This window comes from Aquarana catesbeiana, linkage group LG01 (genome assembly GCF_042186555.1).
Source record: "Aquarana catesbeiana isolate 2022-GZ linkage group LG01, ASM4218655v1, whole genome shotgun sequence".
In the NCBI taxonomy this organism is placed as follows: domain Eukaryota; kingdom Metazoa; phylum Chordata; class Amphibia; order Anura; family Ranidae; genus Aquarana; species Aquarana catesbeiana.
In genome coordinates, this window is record NC_133324.1 from 210345352 (window position 1) to 210371872 (window position 26521).

Here is a 26521-nt window from a genome sequence, read left to right on the forward strand (position 1 = left end):
GCAATGGCTAATGCCCTTATTTAATATGCTCTTAGAGCAAACCCATCTCTCCTCCGTGTTCTTTGTGCCTAAGTTTTCATTACAAATTTATGCCTTCTAGCAAGGTTTGTAGTTTAGGGAAGTTGGCTCTTTTGAAATTCAGTGTCTTTGTATTTCCCTTATGTTTCCTATTTGTGTGTTTTATACTGAAGCCAATTGACCTGTGATCGCTGTTACCTAAATTGCCCCGTATTTCCATATATTGCCCCATATTTCCCTGTATATAGAAGATATAAAGGAAAGATATTGCACTTCCTCAAAACCACCACCCCCAAAACTAATTAAAAAGAAGAAAGAAAAAAGAAAAAAACACAACAAACAAGCTCAATAATGTACTTTTATTTTGCCAGCAGAAACAAAATTATATACATTAATTTACTAGCTTCAAAAAAAAAATATACAGCATACATGGTGCTACATTTAGCAAAACAGTTAGCAATTGGGTTTTAAGGGCCCTGCTCATAGGAGCTTACAATCTAAAATTTGTCTAAACCTTATAGTGGACACAGCTTTACTTTCAGTGTATAACGGGTAACATTTCATACTACAACTCACCCACCAGCCCACATCATTTTTATCTGCAAGATTATAGAAACATACTTAACACTCATTATCCTTACAAAGCATTCCAACATAATATTAAAAAAGGCATATATTCAAAACCTAACACCCACCACCAGCCCACAATCCACACACATACATAGGTGACCATGTTCTGCTGGAAGCTGCTTTTCTGTGTACATGATTAAGCAATGAGTAGAAGGTCAGCAGATGCTCCAAAACCATGTTTGCATGGTCAGACAGGAACAATACACACACAACATTGACAGCATGGCCACATAAATCCACTTTTCATGAAAAAAAGCACAAGAATTTCAGCAAACAGCCTTAGTTGGGCGTTTGTCAAAATGCACAATATCATTCCTTCTCCCCCACAAATCACATAAAAAAACCTGGCCTTCTTAGGCCAAAATAACTCCTGCTACTGCAGCCCTTTAAATAAGATAGGTTGTATTGCATATATACAGTATCCCACAAACATAAGTACACCCCTCCCATTTTTGTGAATATTTTATTATATCTTTTCATGTGACAACACTGAATAAATTACACTTTGCTACAATGTAACGTAGTGAGTGTACAGCTTGTAAAACAGTGTATATTTGCTCTCCCCTCAAAATAAGTCAACACACAGCCATTAATGTCTAAACTGCTAGCAACAAAAGTGAGTACACCCCTACGTAAAAATATCCAAATTGAGACAAAAGTGTCAATATTTTGTGTGGCTACTATTATTTTTCAGCACTGCCTTAACCCTCTTGGGTATGGAGTTCACCAGAGCTTCACAGGGTGCCATTGGAGTCCTCTTCCACTCCTCCATGATGACATCATGGAGCTGGTGGATGTTAGAGACCTTTCTCTCCTCCTCCTTCCATTTGAGGATGCCCCACAGATGCTCAATAGGGGTTAGGTCTGGAAACATGCTTGGCCAGTCCATCAGCTTTACCCTCAGCTTCTTTAGCAAGGCAGTGGTCGTCTTGGAGGTGTGTTTGGGTCATCATCATGTTGGAATTCTGCCCTGCGGACCAGTCTCCGCAGAGAGGGGATCATGTTCTGCTTCAGTATGTCACAGTACATGTTGGCATTCATGGTTCCCTCAATGAATTGTAGCTCCCCAGTGCCGGCAGCACTCATACAGCCCCAAACCATGACACTCCCACCACCATGCTTGACTGTAGGCAAGACACGCTTGTCTTCGTACTCCTCACCTGGTTGCCGCTACACACGCTTGACACCATCTGAATCAAATAAGTTTATCTTGGTCTCATCAGACCACAGGACATGGTTCCAGTAATCCATGTCTTTAGTCTGCTTGTCTCCAGCAAAACTGTTTGTGAGCTTTCTTTACATCATCTTTAGAAGAGGCTTGCTTCCTTCAGGGATGGCAGCCATGCAGACCAATTTTATGCAGTGTGTGGCGTATGGTTTGAGCACGGAAAGGCTGACCACCCACCCCTTCAACCTCTGCAGCAATGCTGGCAGCACTCATACATCTATTTCCCAAAGACAACCTCTGGATATGACGCTGAGCATGTGCACTCAACTTCTTTGGTCGACCATTGCGAGGCCTGTTCCGAGTGGAACCTGTCCTGTTAAACTGCTGTATGGTCTTGGCCACCATGCTGCAGCTCAGTTTCAGGGTCTTGGCAATCTTCTTATAGCCTAGGCCATCTGTATGTGGAGCAACAATTCTTTTTTTCAGATCCTTAGAGAGTACTTTGCCATGAGGTGCAATGTTGAACTTCCAGTGACCAGTATGAGAAAGTGGGAGCGATAACACCAAATTTAACATACCTGCTCCCCGTTCACACCTGAGACCTTGTAACACTAACGAGTCACAGTAACGAGGGAAAATGGATGATTGGGCCCAGTTTGAACATTTTCACTTAGGGGTGTACTCTCTTTTGTTGCCAGCGGTTTAGACATTAATGGCTGTGTGTTGAGTTATTTTGAGGGGACAGCAAATTTACACTGTTATACAAGCCATACACTCACAATTTTACATTGTATTAAAGTGTCATTTCTTCAGTGTTGTCACATGAAAAGATTTAATAAAATATTTATAAAAACGTGAGGGGTGTACTCACTTTTGTGAGATACTGTGAGATACTGTGTATATGTATAGCACACTGACACACGCCCAATAGAAGTACACGCCCACCAGTATCTTTCAATCTGTCTCTTCATGTATGTGATTGCGCCTGATGAGCAGGAACACATAATACTATTTGTAACTGTGTTAGCCCTTGGCTATGTGCATCAAATCTCCAACTACAGGCGAAAGAGTCCATTTGCATGCACATAAACAAAGCAACAGTTTTCAAACATATGTACCAGTGCAGTGTAAACCCTACAATTTTAAAAGTCCAAGTCCCTGGGCATGATTAGTGCTAACAAACATTAACATCAGTCCCTGGCTGCAATGAGCTTCCAATCTAAAGTCCAAAACTTACTTTCTTAGATTAGAGACTATTTCGACAGGGGATAATTAAAATGCCAGCATGTCTTTGTATTGTGGTGAGAAACCCACACAGGGAGAACATATAAACTTCAACGCAAGCATTAGGATATTGGGGAATTGAACCAGCAACCCCAGTGCTGTTAGACAGAATTACTACCCATTTAGCCAGCGGGCAGCCTCACACATGTTGTCTGCATCTCTGTGGTGTGAATCAGCCCTAAGTCCATAGCCATGCTTAGTGTCACAAGCAATACACAATATATTGTCCGAAGTATTGGGACGCCTGCCTTTATACGCACATGAACTGTAATGGCATCCCAGTCTTAGTCCGTAGGGTTCAAAATGAATTTGGCCCACCCTTTGCAGCTATAACATCTTCAACTCTCTTGGGAATGCTGTCCACAAGGTTTAGGAGTGTGTCTATTGGAATGTTTGACCATTCTTCCATAAGTGCAATTGTGAGGTCAGGCACTGATGTTAGACGAGAAGGCCTGGCTTACAGTCTCTGCTCTAATTCATCCCCAAGGTGTTCTGTTGTTTTGAGGTCAGGACTCTGTGCAGGCCAGTCATGTTCCTCCACCGCAAACTCTCTCGTCCATGTCTTTATGGACCTAGCTTTGTGCACTGGTCCAAATCATTTGGTGGAGGGGGGATTATGATGTGGGGTTGTTTTTCAGGGGTTGGGCTTGGCCTCTTTGTTCCAGTGAAGCAAAATCTTAAGGCATCAGCATACCAAGATATTTTGGACAAATTCACGCTCCCAACTTTGTGGGAACAGTTTGGGGATGGCCCCTTCCTGTTCCAACATGACTGCACACCAGTGCACAAAGCAATGCCCATAAAGACAAGGATTAGTGAGTTTGGGGTGGGGGAACTTGACTGGCCTGCACAGAGTCCTGACCCCAACCTGATAGAACACCTTTTGGCTGAATTGGAGCAGAGACTGCAAGCCAGGCCTTCTCATCCAACATCAGTGCCTGGCCTCACAAATGCACTTATGGAAGAATGGTCAAACATTCCCATAAAAACACAAAACCTTGTGGACAGCCTTCCCAAAGAAGCTGTTCTAGCTGCAAAGGGTGGGCCAAATCAATTTTTAACCCTAGGACTAAAACTCGGCTGCCATTAAAGTTCATGTGTGTGTGTAAAGGCGGGTGTCCCAATACTTTTGGATATATAGTGTATCTGGCAAGATTTACAATGTTGGTGGAACCCTCCTTCACATAAATACTACATTTAGACATAGTTTTAGGACCTGGGAGATGAGACAGCTTCTCTACATGAAGCAGCACGTTTGAGATTTGAACCCAGACACTCAGGGATGCTAAGCAGAAGTTCTAACCTCTTTTTTTTTGCCACATCAGTGAGACAATTTTCCATGAGTCATGTTTCAGTTATTAAAATTCAAACTCATCCCTTCACTTCATCATATCATAGTGGCAGTTTTTTATCTGCATTTTTACAAAACAAATATATCACAGAAATACCCTTTTTACACTAAAATGCCCTCTTTTAGCATGTCCTGGGGTGCACCCCCCCTCCCACCACCTCCCAACCCCTCAGCCACCCCTTGCTTATTTCACACCCCTCTCCCACTCCTAATCTGCTCTTCTCTGATCTTCCCCAATATCCTCTCATCACACCCTAACCCGTTTTCCATCATCTGACACTGTCTAGATCCTAGAGCTAGGTACCTCCAAACCTCGGCAGCTCTTAGTGAATCTTTAAACTCCACCCATTCCCTCCACTTCATTGCGAAAGCTTCCATTTTTGGCCCTTCACTAAACCTGAGATATTCTAGGCTTTGGATTTCATTGATTTTGTTAAACCAGTCTCTCATCGTGGGTCTTCCTTTCTTTTGCCAATACCTAGGTATAAGGCTTTTAGCTGCGTTGGTAAGCTGTGGTAATAGCGTTTTCAGGTATGTCTTGGTGGGCATTTCGTTCTTGTGGAATAAACATTCCCAAGGGTCATCCAGGATAGCAATATTAGTGATCTCTTCAATTATTCCCCTTACCTCCCCCTAAAATGTTTTAATTTCCAGGCAGTGCCACCAAATATGCGCCATTGACCCTATTTCTTTGCAACCCCTCCAGCATAATTGCGAAGTTTCCTTCTGGCATTTATGTACTCGGTCAGGGATTATGTACATTCTAGCCAGGCACTTATAGTTCAACTCCAATATTTTGCAGTTGACCGAGGTGGCATTAACCCTCCTCAGTATCTGCCACACTTCTGGGTCTTTAAGCTTGCTATCCAGTTCCTTCTCCCACTTCCTAATATATGGAGGGGCGTCCGTGTTCCCCAACTCTATTAATACTTTATAAATCTTGGAGAACCCCCCCTTCCTGTTTTTTTTCCACGCATATTTTCTCCAATGGGAGTAGGTTGTCTGCCGATCTAATGATATATCAATGGATCCGCGCTTCAGGATATTTGAACGACTGCTGCCCCCCTATGTGAGTAGGGAACACCTCAGTGAAACCCCGAGAGAATAAGATCAGGATATAGGGGATGGCGCTGTGTTATGAAGAAGGAGTAAAAATAATTCTAATTTCTAAAGTGACGGGTGCACCAGTGCGGTGGTCCAATCCCTTCACTAATGTGAATAGACAAGTGTAATAATCAATTAAATAAATTAAAATTAAATGAAACAGAAAATGTAATGGTGTGTATTATAAATATAAAGTGATAAGTGCTTGGTTAGTGCAAAAGAGAATTGTAAACTGTATATACATACATTAACACAGTTATAATCCCATACAGTGAACAAACAGAAAAACTCATACACTATAAACACTGTAAGCCATGTGCTGATACAACTTCCAATCCAATCCTCTGTTTGGGAAATACAAAGTGCCAAGTGCCAAGTTATACTAAATAAATACTGTGGTGTTCAAACCACTGTGCAATAATGTGCAAAAAAGCTAAAAAGTATATATAATCATTTGTTATAACAAATCCTCAGCTGACTATATATCGAGAACAAAGTCCCATATGATGTGCAGTGCAAAATGTTCATAAAGATTGTAAGCTCTAACGAGCAGGGCTCGTTATCAAGTGTGAAGCGTTCTGTGTAGGCGCTTCCTGTAATAAAGACCAGTCACTCAACTTATTACAGGAAGCATCTACACAGAACGCTTCACACTTGATTACTGCACAGAACTGGAAGAAATACATAAAGCACTCCAAGTAAAAATACATATCCCAGCCCATCCTTTGCATCAAGAGATTGTGAATTGAACCAGGGTCCAGGGACAATTGGATGTCCTGCTGGGAACTGTATTAAAACAGGGGACAGCGAGTCCTCCCTCTTCCCTCTTCCCCCTTGTGAGTGGATGACCCGGATTGGGCTATGTGGAAGGACATCGACACCTGAGGAATCGGAAGGGTATTAACATCTGTGGATTAACATCCCACGCTCATACCCCTGCAGGGGCAGAGCGCTCCGGTGAGTGCAATCACATCAGGGGGAGATTGTCAATAACTACTGCATGGTTTTGAACACCACAGTATTTATTTAGTATAACTTGGCACTTGTCACTTTGTATTTCCCAAACAGAGGATTGGATTTATATAAGTTGTATCAGCACGTGGCTTACAGTGTTTATAGTGTATGAGTTTTTCTATTTGTTCACTGTATGGGATTATAACTTTGTTAATGTATGTATATACAGTTTACAATTCTCTTTTGCACTAACCAAGCACTTATCACTTTATATTTATAATACACACCATTACATTTTCTGTTTCAATTTATTTTAATTTATTTAATTGATTATTACACTTGTCTATTCACATTAGTGAAGGGATTGGACCACCGCACTGGTGCACCCGTCACTTTAGAAATTAGAATTATTTTTACTCCCTCTTCATAACACAGCGCCATCCCCTATATCCTGATCTTATTGTCTGCCGATCTAATTGGCTGCGAGAGTGAGTCGATGAAATGGCTTAGTTAGTTGTACCTCCATGGGTCGATGACTAACAGATTTCCCCTATCTTTAAGTTCCTGAAGTGAGCATATTTTATCCTGACACATTACATCCTTTAATTGGGCATCTTCCTCCAGAATCCACTTTCCAAACCAGTCCTCCTTCCCCGGTGCAAAATATTCTGAATTCTTAAGTGGAATTAAGGGTGAATTGAACCCCCAATGCTCCCTTTTGTGCAGTGTGTCCCAAACTTTGAGTGCGTGTCTTGTTATATCCTGTGTTTCAGTGCTTCTTAAGTGTGGTGGGATCCATATTATCTTATTCAACGTGGTTTCACTAATTTTATTTTCCATTTTTACTCATTGTTTTTCTTTATTATTTTTAATCCAGTCTATTACTCGTGCCAAGGCAATTGCCTCAGAGTACTTGCGAATATCTGATGCTCCCCACCCTCCCTTACCCTTCTCTTTAGTTAACTGTGTAAAGTTTAAACAAGGTTTTTTCCTCTCCAAATGAATCTTAGAAACATCGTGTGTATACTTTTGAGATATGCTTGTGGAAGTGATATTGGAAGCATCTGCATTTTATATGTCATTTTAGGTAGTATTACCATTTTATAGATGTTGATTCTACCTGCCCAGGATAACTGTCCGCGTGAAATTCTGTTAAGCTCTTGCTTTATTTCATTAAGGAGGGGTATAAAATTCGCCTGGAACAGAGTCTCTTTTGATGTAGTTATTTTAACTCCTAAGTAATTAAGTTCTTTTTTCCCCCAAATAAATGGGAAGTGTTTTTGATATGAGTAGTCTCTAAGCTTGCTTTTGTTAATATCTAACGTTTCCGATTTAGTCGGGTTAACCTTAAAATTGGAAAGCTTCCCATATTCTATTGATGTAGAAATAATGTTCGGAAGAGTGTTCCTCAGGTGCGTGACATAGAACAGAATATCATCTGCGAAGGTAGCCAGTTTATACTCATCTTTGCCGATCTTTAACCCGCTGATGTCCGGGTTTTGCCTAATCCTAGAGAGAAGGGATTCGAGGGCCAACACAAATAGTAATGGGGAAATTGGGCACCCCTGTCTCATGCCATTAAACATTTCAAATGGCTCAGAGAGTAAACCATTTACCCTCACTCTCGCTGTAGGTCGAGAATATAATGCCTTTATCCATCTGAGGATTCTGTCCTTAAGTCCAATCTCTCCAATGTACACATCATGAAGCCCCAGTCTACTCTGTCATTTGCTTTTTCAGCGTCAATTGACAGAAGTAGACCTGGGGCTCCACTCTCTTTGATTTCCTGTGCTACTAGGAGTGTTTTAATACCATTATCTTGTCCCTCTCTTCCCAGTATAAACCCGACCTAGTCTGGATGTATGATCTTATTGATTATTTGTTTCAATCTTTCTGCAAGCACTTTGGTGAATAGTTTCATATCCACATTTAATAGCGAGATGCGTGCCACAGCTGGAACACAGTGTACTGTCTTTATCATCTTTCAGGATAATGGTTATGTTGGCTTCCAATGCTTCTCTCCTCATTTCCCCTTTGTCCCCGATTTCATTCATGTATGAACACATTTTGGGGATTAGATAATCCTGGTATTTTTTATAATATAGGACTGTCAACCCATCAGGGCCAGGGCTTTTGCCTACTGGCGTATCCTTAAGTGCCTTTCTTACTTATTCCTCTGTTATGGGAGCCTCTAAAATACTTTGTTCAGTTTCTGTAATTTTTGACCAATCCGCTGTCTTTTAAATAACTTTTAATTTTCTCTCTTTTTTGATCCCTCCCCTCCTGGGTGTCATTTTTATTGATAGCGTACAATCCCCCGTAGTACTCTTGAAAAGTTGTTGCGATATCTTTATCTTTATATCTGATGTCTCCTGTCCTTGTTTTTATTTTATCGATATAATAGGTGTTTTTCTTTTTTCTCAGGGCCTTTGCCAGGAATCTACCAGGTCTATTACCGCCTATATATCTTTCTTTTTTCACTAAGTTGTATAACTTTCGGGTTTCTTGTTCGATTAGATCCGGCATAACCTCTCTCCTCCTAAATAGACCCGCCAAGACTTCACTATCCCCGTTATCTTGTGTTGTTGTTCAAGGTCATGGATTTCTTTTTTCAGGGCAAGTTTGTCTTTCTCCTTTCTTCGCTTTTCCTCAGAGCCCACCATCATTAAGATACCTCTGATGTACGCTTTATGGGCCTCCCACACTATAGCTTCTGACGTCTTGCCAGGCACATTCATTTTAAAATAGAGTTCCATCACCTCTTTGATTCGCTTATCGATTACTCTATCATGGAGGAGATCCTCATTTAATCTCCAACTATTACATCAGTTTTTACGCTTACCTATTTTCAATTGTAGGCTTACAGGCGCATGATCAGAGAAGGTCATTGTACCGATATCTGTGCGCTCAACCTCCTCAAGGAGACAGTGCTCCACAAGGAAGAAGTCCAATCTAGAGTACGTCACGTGGACAGGGAGTGGAATGTGTAGTCTCTTAAGTTATAGTGTTGCATCCTCCATACATCTACAAGTTGACATTGGTGTAACTTCTTTTTTAGTTTGTTCAACCACACCCCACCTACCCCCCCCGTGCACGTGACATACTATCTTTACCTGGTTCCAAACAAAGATTAAAATCTCCTGCTATTGTGTCCCCCCTTTCCTAAACTCCTCAAACTTTGCAAGGATTCCCAATAAATATCTACATGAGTGTTTGTTCGGGCCATATACATTTGCTAGTGAGCAATCTGACCCATTTAGTTTACCTCTTAGGAACAGAAAGCACCCCTCTGGGTCAGTAATTCTCTCCTATAGCTTAAACGAAACTTGCTTGGTGAACCCAATCGCCACTCCTTTTGAGCCCCTAGTTGGGGAGACTCCATAAAACCAAATTGGATAATCCCTGGAGAAAATGCTCTGGCTCTTACCCAGAAAGAGATGCGTCTCCTGTAACAGAGCATCTGCTTTCAGGAATTCCAATTTGCCCATTATGTTCACACATTTTATGGGGGAGTTTAGACCTCTTACATTGTTTGAAATTATGTTTAACCTAGACATCTCTTTTTGTATACAGTAGAACAGTGGTTCTCAACTCCGGTCCTCAGGACCCACTAACAGGCCAGAATTTAAGTATTACCTTGGGGAGATGCAGACTAGAATACTGCAATCACTGAGCAGCAAATGATATCACCTGTGATGTATTTCAGTTATCTTGCAAACCTGGCCTGTTAGTGGGTCCCAAGGACAGGAGTTGAGAACCACTGCAGTAGAGGGAGGTATACATGTCCTTACCGACCAAAGGAGTGGAAGATGATAAGGTGAATACTTACCCCCGACCCCCCTCCCTTCCCTACCCCCCCACCCCCCCACATCCCTCATCCTCGCTCAACTTACCCCCCTCCCAAACCCCCCACCCCCCACTCTATTGGGGGTAACGGACCTCCTCGAGGCCCAAATAACCGTGGCTCCACCCATACCACTGGCCTCTCGGTTGTCCCCCTAGAGGTTGAGCTCAAATTTGTCATATTTGGTTCCGATACTCCCCCCTGGGATTGGGAAGTTCCCGCCACCGTCCCCCCCAACACCCCCCGTCTAATATATATGTAAGCCAATACTAAATTCCTTTAAATCTAATTTTTCTTCGCTACTAGTCGTTTCATATTAAAGACTGGTTTCCAGGCTAGCGGTTCCTCTGTAGACTCTTGGTTTGCTATTTTTTCCCACCAGCCCGGAATTTCCACTAATGGCACGTCTAAGCGCTGGCAAAATTTTGGCGTTTCTTCTGGGAATCTCAATGTGGCCGAACGGCCTTCTTTGCATCCAATTAGGCAGGCTGGGAAGCCCCAAGAATATTGGACATCATGGGTTTTAAGTAGGGCCAGTAATGGTTTCAGGAATCTTCTCCTAGATAGCGTCTCCGCTGCCAAGTCCAGGAAGATCTGCAGATTTGTTTCACCGAACTTCACTGTTCTTTTTCATGCTGGCTTTGATTTTTTCCTTGTCCTGGTAGTTATGGAATCTTACAATAACATCCCTTGGGACGTCCCCACTTAATTCTGCCAGCTTTCTGATCCTGTGCACTCTTTCTAGTTTAATTTTACTACTGGTTTCAAGTGGATTTATCAGACCTCCAAAGATTACATCCATTTTTTCTTGTAAGTTCTCTTTTTCACCTTGTATCTCTGGTAAACCTCTGATACGAAAGTTTTTCCATCTGTTTCGGTTCTCTTGGTCTTCCAATCTGTACATTTTATTTCTCTGTTCTTTCTGCATCTCTTCCATCTGGTGCTTGAGGCCTTTTATCTCAACACCTTGCCTGTCCACTGTTATTTCCACATTACAACTCTTTTTAGGATGTGATTCATATTCTCGTGCAGTGTTTCTATTTCTCCTTTTATCGATGTTTCAAGCTTTGCAAACATTTCTGCCATTTCACCCTTAGTAGGGAGCTGTTTTTTTTGTTGGGGTTCCATTGTTACTTCTTCCATCGTCTCACTACATGCGGTGTGGATGTCTATCTTAGTCAACTGTCTTCTTGTCCCAATTTTAGAAAGACACTCTGGGGCTTTGCTTTTAGCCCCCGTAGATTTTCTCGGGCTTTCTTTACCGCTGTTTTGGACCATATATTTTCTAATGGTTCCCGGACTTACACTTGTTCTAGGCGGGTTTGCTGATGCCCCTTTCGTTGATTTACCCCTCATTTTTTTTTTCCTATTTAGAATGTTTAGTACAGGTGCCCTGTCTCCTTCTGACCATCCCCCCCTTTCTCTCTCTTCTACCCACTCTCCTTTAGCGACAATTGCAGACGAGCACTCCCTGAGGATCCCTAAACCAGGAAAAATTCCTGGGTGTAGAGTAGGTATAATATGGAAATAATCCACCGGGGGGAACACAGATATGCTGGGGAGGAGGTTCAAGCTATGCATGGGACCAGACGGCAATCAGTCACCGCAAGTTAAAAGTAAAACAATACAACAGGCTCCTGTATCTACATCCTGCTATAGTGTCATAGATATATAAATGTTGAAAAAGTAAGAGAATATCATCGCCTACATAGGTGTACCTCCCATGTCATTTCCTATTTTAATGTGGGATAGCCCAAGTCCACGTTTCCACATGCACTGTAAGTTTGCAATATATGTATGATTTGTTTTTTTTTGAGTTGGTATGCAGGCATTTTTGTTGGTTCCTGAAGAGAGAGGTGTATATTAAATCTCGACCTTTTCGCCCACCAGAGGGAGCATCACCATGCTGGCGGGGTTCCTTGATCCCCACTGGACACCCAATGACGCAGCGTGCACTGGAGGCTGCGGCTCCTTGTGCACGCAGCGTCATGACATCATGCCTTTGCGACAGAGGAGACGGCTTCGGCTCACAGGAACGCCGAGGGAGTCACACCATGACCACCATTGCAGTGAGGGCCGGGGGGTGGCACGTTTGGTAAGGACACCTGTAACCAATTAGTCCAAACACTGTTTAAGCACCCATTCCCTAGGGATCTTGTTGTGATCCCAGGAGAACTCCACACACACAGAAAGGACTCAGATCAAATGTAAGTACAACCTCTAGTATATTACACTACCTTTCATCTGCAAATACAATATTAGTGTACATTACACAACCTTGATACATCAAACATTTTCCATGTTTTATTCAGTACTTTTTACCATCCTATATTTATTTCAAGTTTGTCATCAGTGCCGTATATTACTGACATTATGGCACTGATATAACAACACTATCCTTCACTATTATTCACAATCCCGATCACCTTGCATTTAACTCAGAGACTACACCATTTAGGCCATACACCCTAGGTATATGATATCAATATAACAACCACTTATCATCAATTTGATCACATTAGTTTTTTACGCATGTTCATTTTTTAGTTTGTTTGTTTTGTTTCGTAATTTCTTTGTTCTTTTTTTTTCTTTTTTTCTTTTTGTTTATTTTTTTTCACTTGCTCACACATACATCCTCACATACTCACTCATCACCCACACACCTACACACTTTTTGTTCACCCTTTTGATACATGCACTCATTCACTTCATTCACACATACTTATACCCAACATGCCATTTGATAAACAATACATTTTTCATCCCCCTTAACGCATCCATCCCTTGGTTAGGAAACCACAATAAGACAACTTAGATATAGCATTAGTAATTTAGCATAGTTCAGCCTACTGTATTCCTTTTTACATATATTGAGTTAAGAATCCAATACCTGTATAAATAGGTGGGGACACAGCTCATTGGGTGCTAGGACATTACTATTAAATCATTAAATACTTAACTATTTACTACAATATATCTCAGGTGGAACGCGGATGATTTCCGGATTAGGTTTCACATCGAGGCTTGGTTCCTTGTGTTTACTTATTTATACGCGACACGTCAGTGCGTCGCCCATGCCCCAGATGACGTCATTATATGATGAAACACGCGTCTGGAGGAGCTGACGTGCTGACGTCTCGCGTGCTGTATCCGAAGGGACGGGTGTCCGTACTTGCCGGCCGGCTGAACTGCTTTTATTTGCTACATCTATTGTAAGTGGCTTTTCATTTTTTAAATAAATGGTGTTTTACAATGTTACGCTATGGTGATTCCTTTGTATTCTGGGAACATCTGAATATTACGGTATCCTTCCTGGTCACGGTCCTTGGCTGTTAAGTTTGGCGATCCCCCAGACGGGTTCCTCTGGAGATTTCTTGTGTCCCTACATTGGATAAAGGCCCTGGCCGGGTATAGGCCGCAAGCATCATTTGCTTGCCATCTGATAAGCGAGCATTTCTCTCAGCACTGGTGGTGTGGTGGAGGTTGGAGTATTTACCGTGGGCCACTAATCCTGTTATTTTCTATGCACATATATGAACTTTGTGTCACCATTCTGACATATGTCGCTTAATCCTTTCATCGTGGATTAAGAAAATGGACTATATAGTTCTATTCTGACCATTAGTGATATATTAAGTGTTGTAATAATTTTACACCAATTTTTGATTATTCACCTTTGATTATTCACTTATCAATTTTATTCAACTTGGGGGCTTAGCGCTGCTTTTTTATTGTTTATTATTTGTTGTGTGTATCTCACTTTTTGCAGCAGCTTTTTGTTTGGGGTATTATTTAGTTTTATTATCACAGCGTGGTAATTTATTTTATTTACTGATTTTATTTTGATACTCACTTACTGCAGCTCGATCTATTATTCATATCAATCCTCTAGTCAAACCAGCATCTGACGATTTATCACAGATGGATGTCTTTGACTACAGGGCCTCCAAAAAGGTCAACACTAATGGAGTTTTTGAACCGTATAAAGAGGAGGAAGGAGATCTTAGTGGTTTATTCACTAGATTAAAAAATCTTACCATCTCAGAGACCAACACTAAGTGGGATGTTGCTTACTTGGAAACATATGTCAAGCTTAATATGGTTCCAAAAAGCCTAAGGTGGGAGATCAGCCCACAAAAAGGCGATATCCAATTGGAAGATTGGTACAAATATTTAAATGAGGCTGGGGTTAGCCTTCTTAGATTTCTCATTGAGAGGAAATTGGTCAAACTTTCCCGTTTAGATGAAGAAATAAAAAAAATCTAAGAAAAACTAACCCCTCTTCAGGATACAGCTGAATATAAGGATAAGTCACAAAGTTTGCTTAACATTTTAGAAAAAGAGGATAGAGAACAGAAATTAAAAAAAAAGAAAAAATACAACAGAGACTTAGCGGATTACCATGGGGGGAGTTGTATTCGAATGGCAGAAAAAATTACTGGCGGCGAACGCTAGTCAAGATAATGCTGCTATGGATACGGCTCCACCCACAATTAATCCTAATCCCGCTAAAGGGCCTATCCCTACTAATGCTTATAGGAACAATGAAAGAAATAGAAGGGGTTCTTTCCAATCCCCACATAGGACCTATAATCAAGGGAGAGGAGGACCACCACAGAACCAACAGTCTGGACCCCCTCAGCGATCGTCTAGATCTAACCAGGTGAATAGGGGTGGGCGAAATCCTAATACCTCCAATCAAGGTCCCAATCAGAATCAGGGACGTATGCCCTACCCACAAGATACCACTTACTATGGTTCAGGTTACAACCAGGTTGGTGGTCCCCCGGCTCGGGGACAGAACTACTATAAAGGTATGGGATCTAGGGGTCCACCCCCAGTTCGAGATAGCTCATCATATTCTGAGCAATGTTATCCTCATTTTCCTGTAGATGAATATCGTAATTCATCTGGTTCAAACAACGACCAAAATCGTTTTGGCTATGGGGGCCTCACTCAAAATAGGTTCTTTCCTACGCGACCTTGATGGCCCAACATCAGAGTACCAGGATGGAAATGGTACTCCATACCCCTTGAATAATAGAGATTTCCCTGGTCCTTTCCAACAACGGGGCGGTGATAGAGGGATGAGTTATGCCAACCCTGGACCCTCAAGTCAAGATTCCCAACAGTGGGGTTTTCACAGGCCCAACCAGGGTGTCAAGAGGGCTGTAGATCAAGGAGAGGAACCAGGGGGGGAGACGAGTACGAACAAAAAAGAATAAAACTATGGCTGGAGCAGGAATTTTCAATTTAAGTTCAGTTACCCTTAATACTAATGAGAAACAAATACTTGATAAGGGTCTTAAGTTTGCACCTCCTCGCAAACTTAATAAGTTTGAAACATACATGGATGTTCACAAATTTATTAGAAAAGTTAACATTAAAAGGTATTTGCTTTCTAATCCGGTTGTAGATCACAGACAGGGGTTTAACGATTACCAACATACCGGACTTGCCAACGCCTCCCTGTTCAACCCTCCGGGGGCAATGGCTCCGTCCATAAGAGTTTTTAGAGACATCTTACTAAGAGACCTTGAGGAAATGCCTATTAAGAAGGCAAGACAGAGTAGCGAACTCCAGTTAGGACTCGACTCATTATGTAGTAACAAAGAAATAGTTATCAGACCCGCTGATAAGGGAGGGGGGATCGTTATTTTAAATCGAGGTGATTATTTAGCAGAGATGTATAGGATTCTTGGTGATAGAGACACCTATACCCCGTTGAAAAGTGATCCTAAAATCTCTTATCTTGGTGAATTAACCAAGATTGTTGATGGTGGTTACACACAGGGTATTATCAACAAGAAAGAGAAGTTGTATCTTATCCCCAAAGCACCTCGTACGCCAGTGATCTACTATTTGCCGAAAGTGCATAAGCACCCCACTTGCCCCCCGGGACGTCCTATTGTGAGTGGGATTGATTCCCTCATGTCCCGGGTGGGCAAGTACATTGATTTCTTTTTGCAACCCTTAGTGGCAAAAATGCCTTCCCTAATTAAGGATTCCAGACATGTGATAAATATTCTGTCTGAGCTTACTCCTACTGCGTCCATGTGGATGGTTACCGCAGACGTAACATCTCTGTATACAATAATTCCTCATGATTTAGGCCTATATGTGGTTGAATACTATCTAAGGAGAGATTCAGATTTGTTTGATGAGCAAACTAATTTCATTATGGACCTTCTGAGGTATGCTGCATCACATAATTATTTCTGGTTCGACAAGCAGTTCTACCGTCAAGATCGGGGAGTTGCTATGGGGGCTAAATATGCCCCCAGTCTTGTGAACCTTTTTATGGCTCTGTGGGAGGAGGATGTCATCTATGTTTGCCGTAGGCCCCAGCTCAAGCTGTGGGCCAGGTACATCGATGACGTCCTCCTCCTTTGGGACGGTACCCGGAGTGATTTGGACCAATTTATGGGAGACCTTAATAAGAACGATAGAGGCATTGTTCTGAATTTTGAGGCCAGTCAGTCTACCGTTAGCTTCCTAGATCTTAATATAGCTATCCGCCAGAATCAGTTTTGTACCTCTACGTTCTTTAAAAGCACGGATCGTAACTCTTATATTTCTATGGATAGCTGCCACCATCAATCATGGCTTCGTTCTGTTCCTAAGAGCCAGTATATACGTTTGAGGAGCAATTGCTCTGATATTGCTGAGTTTTTGGAACAGGCCGATGTTCTTACTAAAAGGTTTTTGGAGAAGGGCTACTCACCAGATGCCCTCAATTCTACTCTTCATGTAGTGGTAAATTTGGATAGGAGTGATCTATTAAGGGACAGACCGCCCCGTGAACGAAATTCTGCTTCGGTCCCATTTATCACTACCTATTCAGTACAACATAACCAAATTAGAAATTTAGTGCAGAGACACTGGCATATTCTGAATAATGACCCTGTCCTCAAGTCTATTCTACCTGTTAGACCTCAAGTGGTTTTTAGAGGAGCATCATGTCTCAAAGACCGATTGGCCCCTAATGTTACCAATCCCCCCGCTACCAAATTGAGTTTTTTTGGTAACCTTACTGGATATTATAAATGTGGGAGGTGTAGAGTGTGCTCCATCAATAGAGGTACACAAAGACGTACCCATAGGTTTATTTCTTATACTACACAGAGGGAACATGAGATTGAGCCATTCATAACATGTTCGACGGAGGGGGTCATCTACCTGCTCCAGTGCCCCTGTGGGTTGCAGTATGTGGGCAGGACTAGGCGACCCCTTTCCGTCAGATTAAATGAGCACATCTCTAATATTAAGAACGGATTCCCAAAACACTCGGTTTCCAAACATTATCTTACCACCCACAATAAAGATCCCTCGAATACGATATTTCTAGGGATAGATAAATATCACCCCCACTGGAGGGGTAGCTCTCTTGTCAGGAGTATCTCCAGACTCGAGATGCTATGTATCCATAAAATCAAATGTTATACCCCCCATGGGCTCAACATGGATGTTGATACTAACGCTTTTATAGACAATTCTTGAGAATATGTATATTTGAGGCTTTCTACCTGATATCATTATTATGTATTATTTTTTGAATATGTTGTTAAAAAATTCTTTCTGGTTCTGGAATCTAACTCCTTGTGAGCCTAAGGAAATCATCCCTGACCTCACCTGTAGTTTGATGTTACGATATTTTTGGGCATGAAGATCCCTGTGTGGGAATAACTGTTGATGATGCCACTTAATTTAGTTGGGTGTATCCATAGTTGCCTGGAGCCAGCAAAGTTTTTCTCCTGATATGACCTTTGGGCCAAAAAGGTTTCTCCTTTATGGCTTGTAGTGGTTATTTATTCTTCTATTGGATTTATATGGTTCTCTGGTCCTCCATTTTTGCCTCTTATTTAACTGATGGCTTTTAAATTAATGAACTATTAATTTTTAATACTTTTTCGAGTATGGAGTTATTTCATTATAAGTTCTACTTTCAGGCTATATTATTCTTATGTCCCACCTCCTGGTTTAGGAGGTACATTCTGTCCGTTACCCATAGGCTGTCAGCTTAGTTGGTTTTCCTAGATATTTGCTTTTATACCTGTTTAATTAATTATTTTGTCCGGTCACTATTTGAGAATAACTCCCAATAGTTAAAATGGCCGCCAGGAACTTCCGCCAGGTCTTGAGGTGGAACGCGGATGATTTCCAGATTAGGTTTCACATCGAGGCTTGGTTCCTTGTGTTTACTTATTTATACGCGACACGTCAGTGCGTCGCCCGTGCCCCAGACGACGTCATTATATGACGAAACGTGCGTCGGGAGGAGCTGACGTGCTGACGTCTCACGTGCTGTATCCAAAGGGACGGGTGTCCATACTAGCCGGCCGGCTGAACTGCTTTTATTTGCTACATCTATTGTAAGTGGCTTTTCGTTTTTTAAATAAATGGTGTTTTACAATGTTATGCTATGGTGATTCCTTTGTATTCTGGGAACATCTGAATATTACGGTATCCTTCCTGGTCACGGCGATCCCCCAGACGGGTTCCTCTGGAGATTTCTTGTGTCCCTACATTGGATAAAGGCCCTGGCCGGGTATAGGCCTCAAGCATCATTTGCTTGCCATCTGGTAAGCAAGCATTTCTCTCAGCACTGGTGGTGTGGTGGAGGTTGGAGTATTTACCGTGGGCCACTAATCCTGTTATTTTCTATGCACATATATGAACTTTGTGTCACCATTCTGACATATGTCGCTTAATCCTTTCATCGTGGATTAAGAAGATGGATTTTATAGTTCTATTCTGACCATTAGTGATTTATTAAGTGTTGTAATAATTTTACACCAATTTTTGATTATTCACCTTTGATTATTCACTTATCAATTTTATTCAACTTGGGGACTTAGCGCTGCTTTTTTATTGTTTATTATTTGTTGTGTGTATCTCACTTTTTGCAGCAGCTTTTTGTTTGGGGTATTATTTAGTTTTATTATCACAGCGCGGTAATTTATTTTATTTACTGCATATATCTCAGGTGTCGACCATCGCCCCCCCATGTTGTCCCAAGTGTGTGTGACTTCTTGCAAGCCTTTTGATGCTGGTGCCCACCTGGAGGTGTGGGGATTGACGCATGAGGATCTCTGGATCAGTGCTTTCCTTTTGGAAATCCCTGGATATGTGACATTTTGTTCGAAACTCATCCTTTGAGTGATAAATATAACAACATTATATACACACATATAGCTTTTAATATGATACAAGGTGTTGCAATATTGAAAACTTTTGATATATTTCACCAGAATACAATCCCCTGAAAAAGACTGCAACAGCACAGGTCAAAACGCATCGGGGTATTCATGTGGATGTCTATTAATTCATTGACTTTGTGTTTAAAATGAATTGTATTAAACTCAGATGGAATATTCTGAGATATGTCCATAACCAGAGTTTTATATTTTTACAATGATTTTGATGAATGACTTGCAATCTGTGGTTTGCACAATAGGGGTATTCATGTGGATGTCTATTAATTAATTGACTTTGTGTTTTAAATGAATTGTATTAAACTCAGATGGAATATTCTGAGATATGTCCGTAACCAGAGTTTTGTATTTTTACAATGATTTCGATGAATGACTTGCAATCTGTGGTTTGCACAATAAATGATTTTATTATATTATTATATCTTCATTTCTTTTGATGAATACATCATAATTGCTGCTAAAAACCCCCCTGAGGGATTTCCCAATTTTTCTTCTACAAATCTCTACCTTTTACCACGGAAACTAAGTAGCATGGAGTGAGATAGGATTCAGGATTAAATCATGCAATCCACTAATCTCTTATTACATGAGTCCATCTGAAATGTACACATAAATAGCTTGACTTAAAGATTTATCCTCAAGATTTATCATCATGCGTTGTACATAGTACCTTGTAGAAAAAGTCACTTGAAATATAGGTACACAGAGTAAAATTGAAGTCTAAGCAATAAAACTACTTGCCACTCTCCGTATGTCCATTGTACCAGGTCGCTGTAACATATAACTTCTTATAATTCTCATAGTTCACTTACCCCATCAGGTGGGTCTGAGTGATTCACTGGCTTACCAAACTCTCATCCTCTGGATCTTTGGATCTTTTACCTTCGCCTTGACACCGATCCTCTGCCTCCACAGTCATTAAGCAGTCACTGACAACTGAGAGCATGGAGTAGCTTATGGTTAGCTTGTGGATCGGGTTCCCAGGCGCCGGACACCATGAGCTCCATGTATCTCTCATGCACAGGAGCGTACACTTAGGACGGGGATATCCGGGGGAATGTCTGCTCACACCTCTAGTGCCCACAACAGCATACACAGCAGCATACACTTAGGATATCCGGGGGAATGTCGGGGGGGCAAAGGCACCGGGCCGAGGAGTTCATGGGGGGCTGGGGGATGACCTGCGTCTAAGCCATTAAGCCATAGCCAACATCACAGGAGGGGAGACACCAGGCATCCCAGGCTCAGCGTCGGCTCCAGCACAATGCCCACATCCGGGTCCTCCCTCCGAACCGACGCAGAAGTTCTAACCTCTAAGCCACGGAGCTGCCACATGAAAAACCCTCCTACACATAAATACACATAAATACTGCATTTCTTTGGGCATACAGGTGATGGAATTACATTACTCAAGAGTTATTCTTCTTAATTTATTCTGTGATATTTGGTGGTTCTTTGATGGTCAGTGTAGAATAGTGATGTTACCCTCAAATTTTTGGGAATTACATTTTGATTTTTGATGTTGGTACACATATCACATCTTTGGGGCTCAAATTATGATTATTTGGAAATAATAAAAAGCACAAAAAATTGTGACTCATTTTAAATTTGCATCAGCAATGGTATTGTTTGTGGTTTGTAATGAAACCTGTGTCAGTTTGGGTAAAGATTGATGTGAGATGAAGAGTAACAAGTGAAAGTGACAGAGAAAAATATATTTTATAAAAACATCAAAACATTCCACATTCTAGCATTCTTAACAATGTTGCAAAGGAAAATATTTTTCAGAGAAAGATACATTTCATCTCAACATGAAAAGGATTTATTTGGGGAAGTTACAATTATACCATAATGCCGCGTACACACGGTCGGACTTTTCGTCTACAAAAGTTCGATGGACGCCGACGGACCAAAGCTGGCTGACAATCCGATCGTGTGTGGGCTTCCCCGGACTTTCAGCTGACTTTTTCAGCCACAAATCTGATGGACTTTACGTCGTAACTACGCCGGACCCAGAAATCCGCTCGTCTGTATGCTAGTCCGACGGACAAAAACCCACGCTAGGGCAGCTATTGGCTACTGGCTATCAACTTCCTTATTTTAGTCCGGTGTACGTCATCATGTACGAATCCGTCGGACTTTTGTGTGATCATATGTAGGCAAGTCCGTTCGTTAGAAAGTCTGCTGAAAGTCCGCCAATAGTCTGGCAAAAGTCCGTCGAAAGTCTGTCGGACGGGCTGTCGGACTTTTGTACCCGAAAAGTCAGACCGTGTGTACGCGGCATAAGAGTCAATGGCTAAAACTTGCATTGGTTTATAATAGCGCCAATTTTCACTCCCACAAAATGCTCTTTAACACAGAGCTCATTTTGGTATTTACTATAGTGCCCTAGAAAAAAGGGGGAATTTAAAGATAGTTCAGTGTAGAAATCACTTTTTCACACAGTTTAAAAGATTATCTTTAAATAATATACCGCATATTTCAGTACCATTTAGGCAATTATATCATGCTCTAAACATTATTTCCATGTGTACTACTCCAGGTTTTAGCAGAGTAAGGGTTTGGGCGCTATTTGGTTTCAGGGAACTATAGTAAATTCGGGAGTATTTTTTTTACCAGTGCTATAGTAAATACTGGTTTAATGTTTTAGCGTTAATTAGCGCCGTGACGCTATAGTAAATGACCCCCTTTGTGTCCTTTACATTTAAAAATGGCCTTTTCAATTTACAATGGGTTTTATTACGAAGGAACTGTGGCATGTATTGTTTGTATATTTTTTTTATTCTTTTTTGCAATATTAGGTATATAAAAGTCTTATTACCAATATAATTACATTGCTTTTCACTCCTCTATCGTGTCATTTTCAAAGAACGTGTGTTTAGAGATAAGCGAATCTGTCTAGGTTCATTTTGTCATGGGTTCTGAGCATTCTATTCAAGATTTGACAAACTCAAATATAGTGACAAATTCCATTTAAATCTATACAGAATGAATCTTCTTAAATTCTGGCCATTTTTAGGGCTAATAGTTAAACTACTGTGAGGCATGAAAGACCTTGGCTGCTGTCTTGGGGGACATGTACCAATGTAAACAAAACACTGATCTTCTCATGCAGCTTTGATGTTAACATTATAAATACACAAATCCTTTGAATAATATGCTTGGGGGGTGCTTTAAAGTCTGGATCACAAAGCACAAGGGGGCACCAGCTAAGTGTAGCATTCTGTCTGATGGGCGCACTACTATGGTGGTCATGTAAGTCACCAATTGTCTTTTATTAAAATAGCAAACTAATATTTAACTTATGAGGTGCCCCCTTGTGCTTTGCATTTTTATTACAGAGATCTCACTATCTGCTGGTGGAGCAGCCTTCCATACAGCAAACCTATTCATATTGATGGATCTGTTTTGCACCATATTCTGCTTTGTTTGCATGGCATTATGAAAAAGTACATTTTTTTTTAAATAGTAACAGCAAGCGTGCATTGGCAGTGTTTTTTTGGCTGTGTTAGCACCAACAAATTTTTTTTCATCAAACAGAAAAAGACCTGCGTTGACTGTCAGGTATAACTTGCCCAGTCATTCTCTGAGGCTGCTCATTTTCTCACTAATGCAAAACACCTGCCTGTACATTTTACTTTGGTATGTTTTGCTAATTCTCTCTCATTAAAAATGTCCAGCTGCTGGCAAATCTTAGACCAGCAGCAGGATGTTTTAAATGAGAGAGAATTGGTAAAATATACTAGTACATGGTAGAGGCAAGTGTTTTACTATAAAAGACCAGAGATGACACAGCAATGTTAAATTAGCCATCAGCAGGACAAATGGTATATAGATAGGCTAGGCCAAAATGTATGAGATTTAGACAAAGAGCTAAGTTTGGGGCTTTATCACAAGATATTAAGGTATTACAGAGGATAGAGCAGTGTAGAATGGCCAGTAGCAGGATAGTTTTAATCAGGCATAATAATCCTAAACTTTATATGCCAACCTTTTTTTATCTGTGCGGATTGGGGGTGAATGTGATACAATAATGACTCTGCTAACCTAAAATAAAATAAAAACCCATATAACCCCAAAATAAATGAAACTCTCAAAATATTATACCCTGAAACAAAGCTAGACAAAGTAAAATTAAAAAAACTCAAACTCATTACAATTATTCCAAATTGTGATAATAAAATGCTCAAATAGTGAGGCAGATGCATTGATTGGTTGCCTCCCAAACAGATTCCATCCTGTCCTGAGCATCATCTGTAACTAGGAAGTCACCCGGAAGCATCAGTTATAATTGGATCAGTAAGTGAAATGACCCCATAGTCCTCTCAATATCTGCTCTATTAACCACGCACACACACACTTCAGTCAAAGTGATGTTCTTTATTTCCAAGCTTTTAGGATAATTTCATCTGGCTAAGCCCTGGTTCACATTGGAGCAATTTGGCATGTGATTTGAGGTGTCAAATCGCATGCCAAATCGGCGGCAATTTCCGGCAATGGCACCGTCACAATCGGCGCAACGCCGCATTTGAGTTACAGCCTCACCCCATCATCAACTGGAAACAATTGTGATACGTGCCAATTGACCCTGTGGTCAAAAAAGTCAAAAAGCCTTAAAGGTCAAAAAGGTGTATATAATATTAAGTAACATTCGGCAACATAAAAAAAGAAGCTTATTGGCATATAAAGCCACCCTCTCTTCCAACCAGCCTACCCTCAAACCTTTGCTGTCAGGAGAGACTCTAAAAGCTTTAGCAATAGGCTCTATCACAAGAGCAAATAGGGTTGGACAGAAAGGGCAACCCTGCCTGGTACCTCTATGAAGATAAAAAAGGGAGAGCTAGAGAAGGCTGCCCAGCTGAGTGTGAACTGCGGGGCTGCCTTATAAAGTTTTCAACCAGTCAATGAAGTGGAGTAGGAAGCCCAACCCCCTCAACACCTCCCACAAGTATAACCATTCAACGGTATTGAATGTGTTTTCTATATCAAGTGTAGCTATTGTTCTAGAGCCCTGATTGAGATGTTGTGCATGCATGTTTGAAAAGAGTCTACGGATTTTTTTATCAGTAGATCTATCGGGCATGAAACCCATTTGGTCCTGATCTATCAAGGAGTTGACAACCTGACGTACTCTGGTGTTAAGTAGTTTGGTGAGTATCTCTAAAGTCACAATTGAATAAAGCTATTGGCCTATAATAGGCACAAAGCAAAGAATCCTTACAGGATTTGGGCAAAATGATTATATGTGCCTCTTGCATTTATGGAAGCAGCAAGCCAGAGTTTAAACAGTCATTATATAGGGAAGCCTGTTTGGGAGCTCAACATGAGCCTTGTAAAATTCAATCAGAAGGCCATCAGGCCCAGGAGATTTATCATTTGGAAAATAGCCTATGGCAGTCGCAATCTCTTCCGGGGTGATCTCCTGAATCAAAGGAGAGCATTCAGAGTCAGTCAACCAACCTAGGGCCAATGAATCCAAAATGGAAACCAATGACTAGGGGTGAAAGTCTGATGGGAAAGAAGAGGAATTTAAGGGCATGTATAACTAAGTGAATTCTCCCAATATATCCTCCTGGGCAGAAACTAGGTCTCCACTGGACATACAAATCTCAGGAATAATAGTAGTGTTCACACTGAGCCAACATGGCTAAAAATTTACCATTTTTGTCCCTATGTTTAAAATGCTCTTGTTTGAGGCTACATAAAATCAGAGTAATTTCAGTTAAGTGAAGGTGTAATTCTCAGCTTACTGATATGAGGTGATCAAAACTGTCAGGGGCAAGGGGCGTAGAGTAATGCTGCAGACTATCCCCCACTAATGCCTGCAAGGCAGTGGTACGTGATAATTGTTTCACCTTGATGGATGCAATCAAATAATATATATAACCCTCTAGCAGACATATTAAAGGCATCCCATGTCACCTCAGGGGAAGCTCACCCAACATTAACAAGCCAGAAATCTTGCAAGGGGGAAGGAAGGTGTTCTTGGGAAGTAAGATGATTAATCCATTGAGGATGAAGCTGCCAAAGAGAATGGTTATGAGTCTGGGAGAACACAGGGTCAGCTGGAGTGGGCTGTGATCAGAGACCAACAGGAAGATAAGCAATCTCATGAACATCACTAAGGAGGGAAGGATTACGCCATGTCTCTGTAAGAGGAAGTGTTGTAAGTTGTAGAGAAACAAGAGTATACTCTGGAGTTGGGATCAACTCCATGAATTCAGTATGGATCACAGCCTGAGCCCAGGTGCATAGATCAGTATAGTAATTAAAGGAGTGGACAGGTCTGTCTAAATCAGGAGAACGGATGGCTATAAAGTCACCCATAAACAAATTTTGTGCAGGGTAATTTCGGGTCAGCTTCTCCAGGAGTAAATATAACAGGTCCACCTGAAACAGTAGGGGTAGGTATACATTTCCAATGATATATTTTTGGTTAGATATAGTCATAATAAACAATATACATTTCCGCTGAGGGTCAGTAAAGACATCAGTCACCACACAAGTAGGAAATTTGTTAATCAAAACTGAAACTCCCCAGGAAAACATTTTAAAAAATATGAGTATGTAGCGTGTTTTTAGGCTAAGATTTTGCTAACCATTAGGTGCGTTTCTTGTAGCATGACAATATGAGGGTTGTGGAGTTTGAGGTATTGAAACATTAAAGCATGTTTATACTTAGAGCTGAGACCCCTTATTTTCCAGGAGAGAACAGAAAGGGTTAATAGTAATTTGAGCCATGACTCAAAAAGCAATGTGATAAAGTGGGACAGAAAAAATCCCCAATAGGCAGAAAAAATGTGTGTGAGCCAATGCACCCTAAAATACAATACTAAACAACTCAATTTCCCTGAGAAAGTGAACTCCCTGCCAAGGCACTGCATAGTAAAAACAAAGAAGAAGGGGACAATTTCCCTTCAATGCAAGACTTTGACCCAAAAACTTAGACCTAG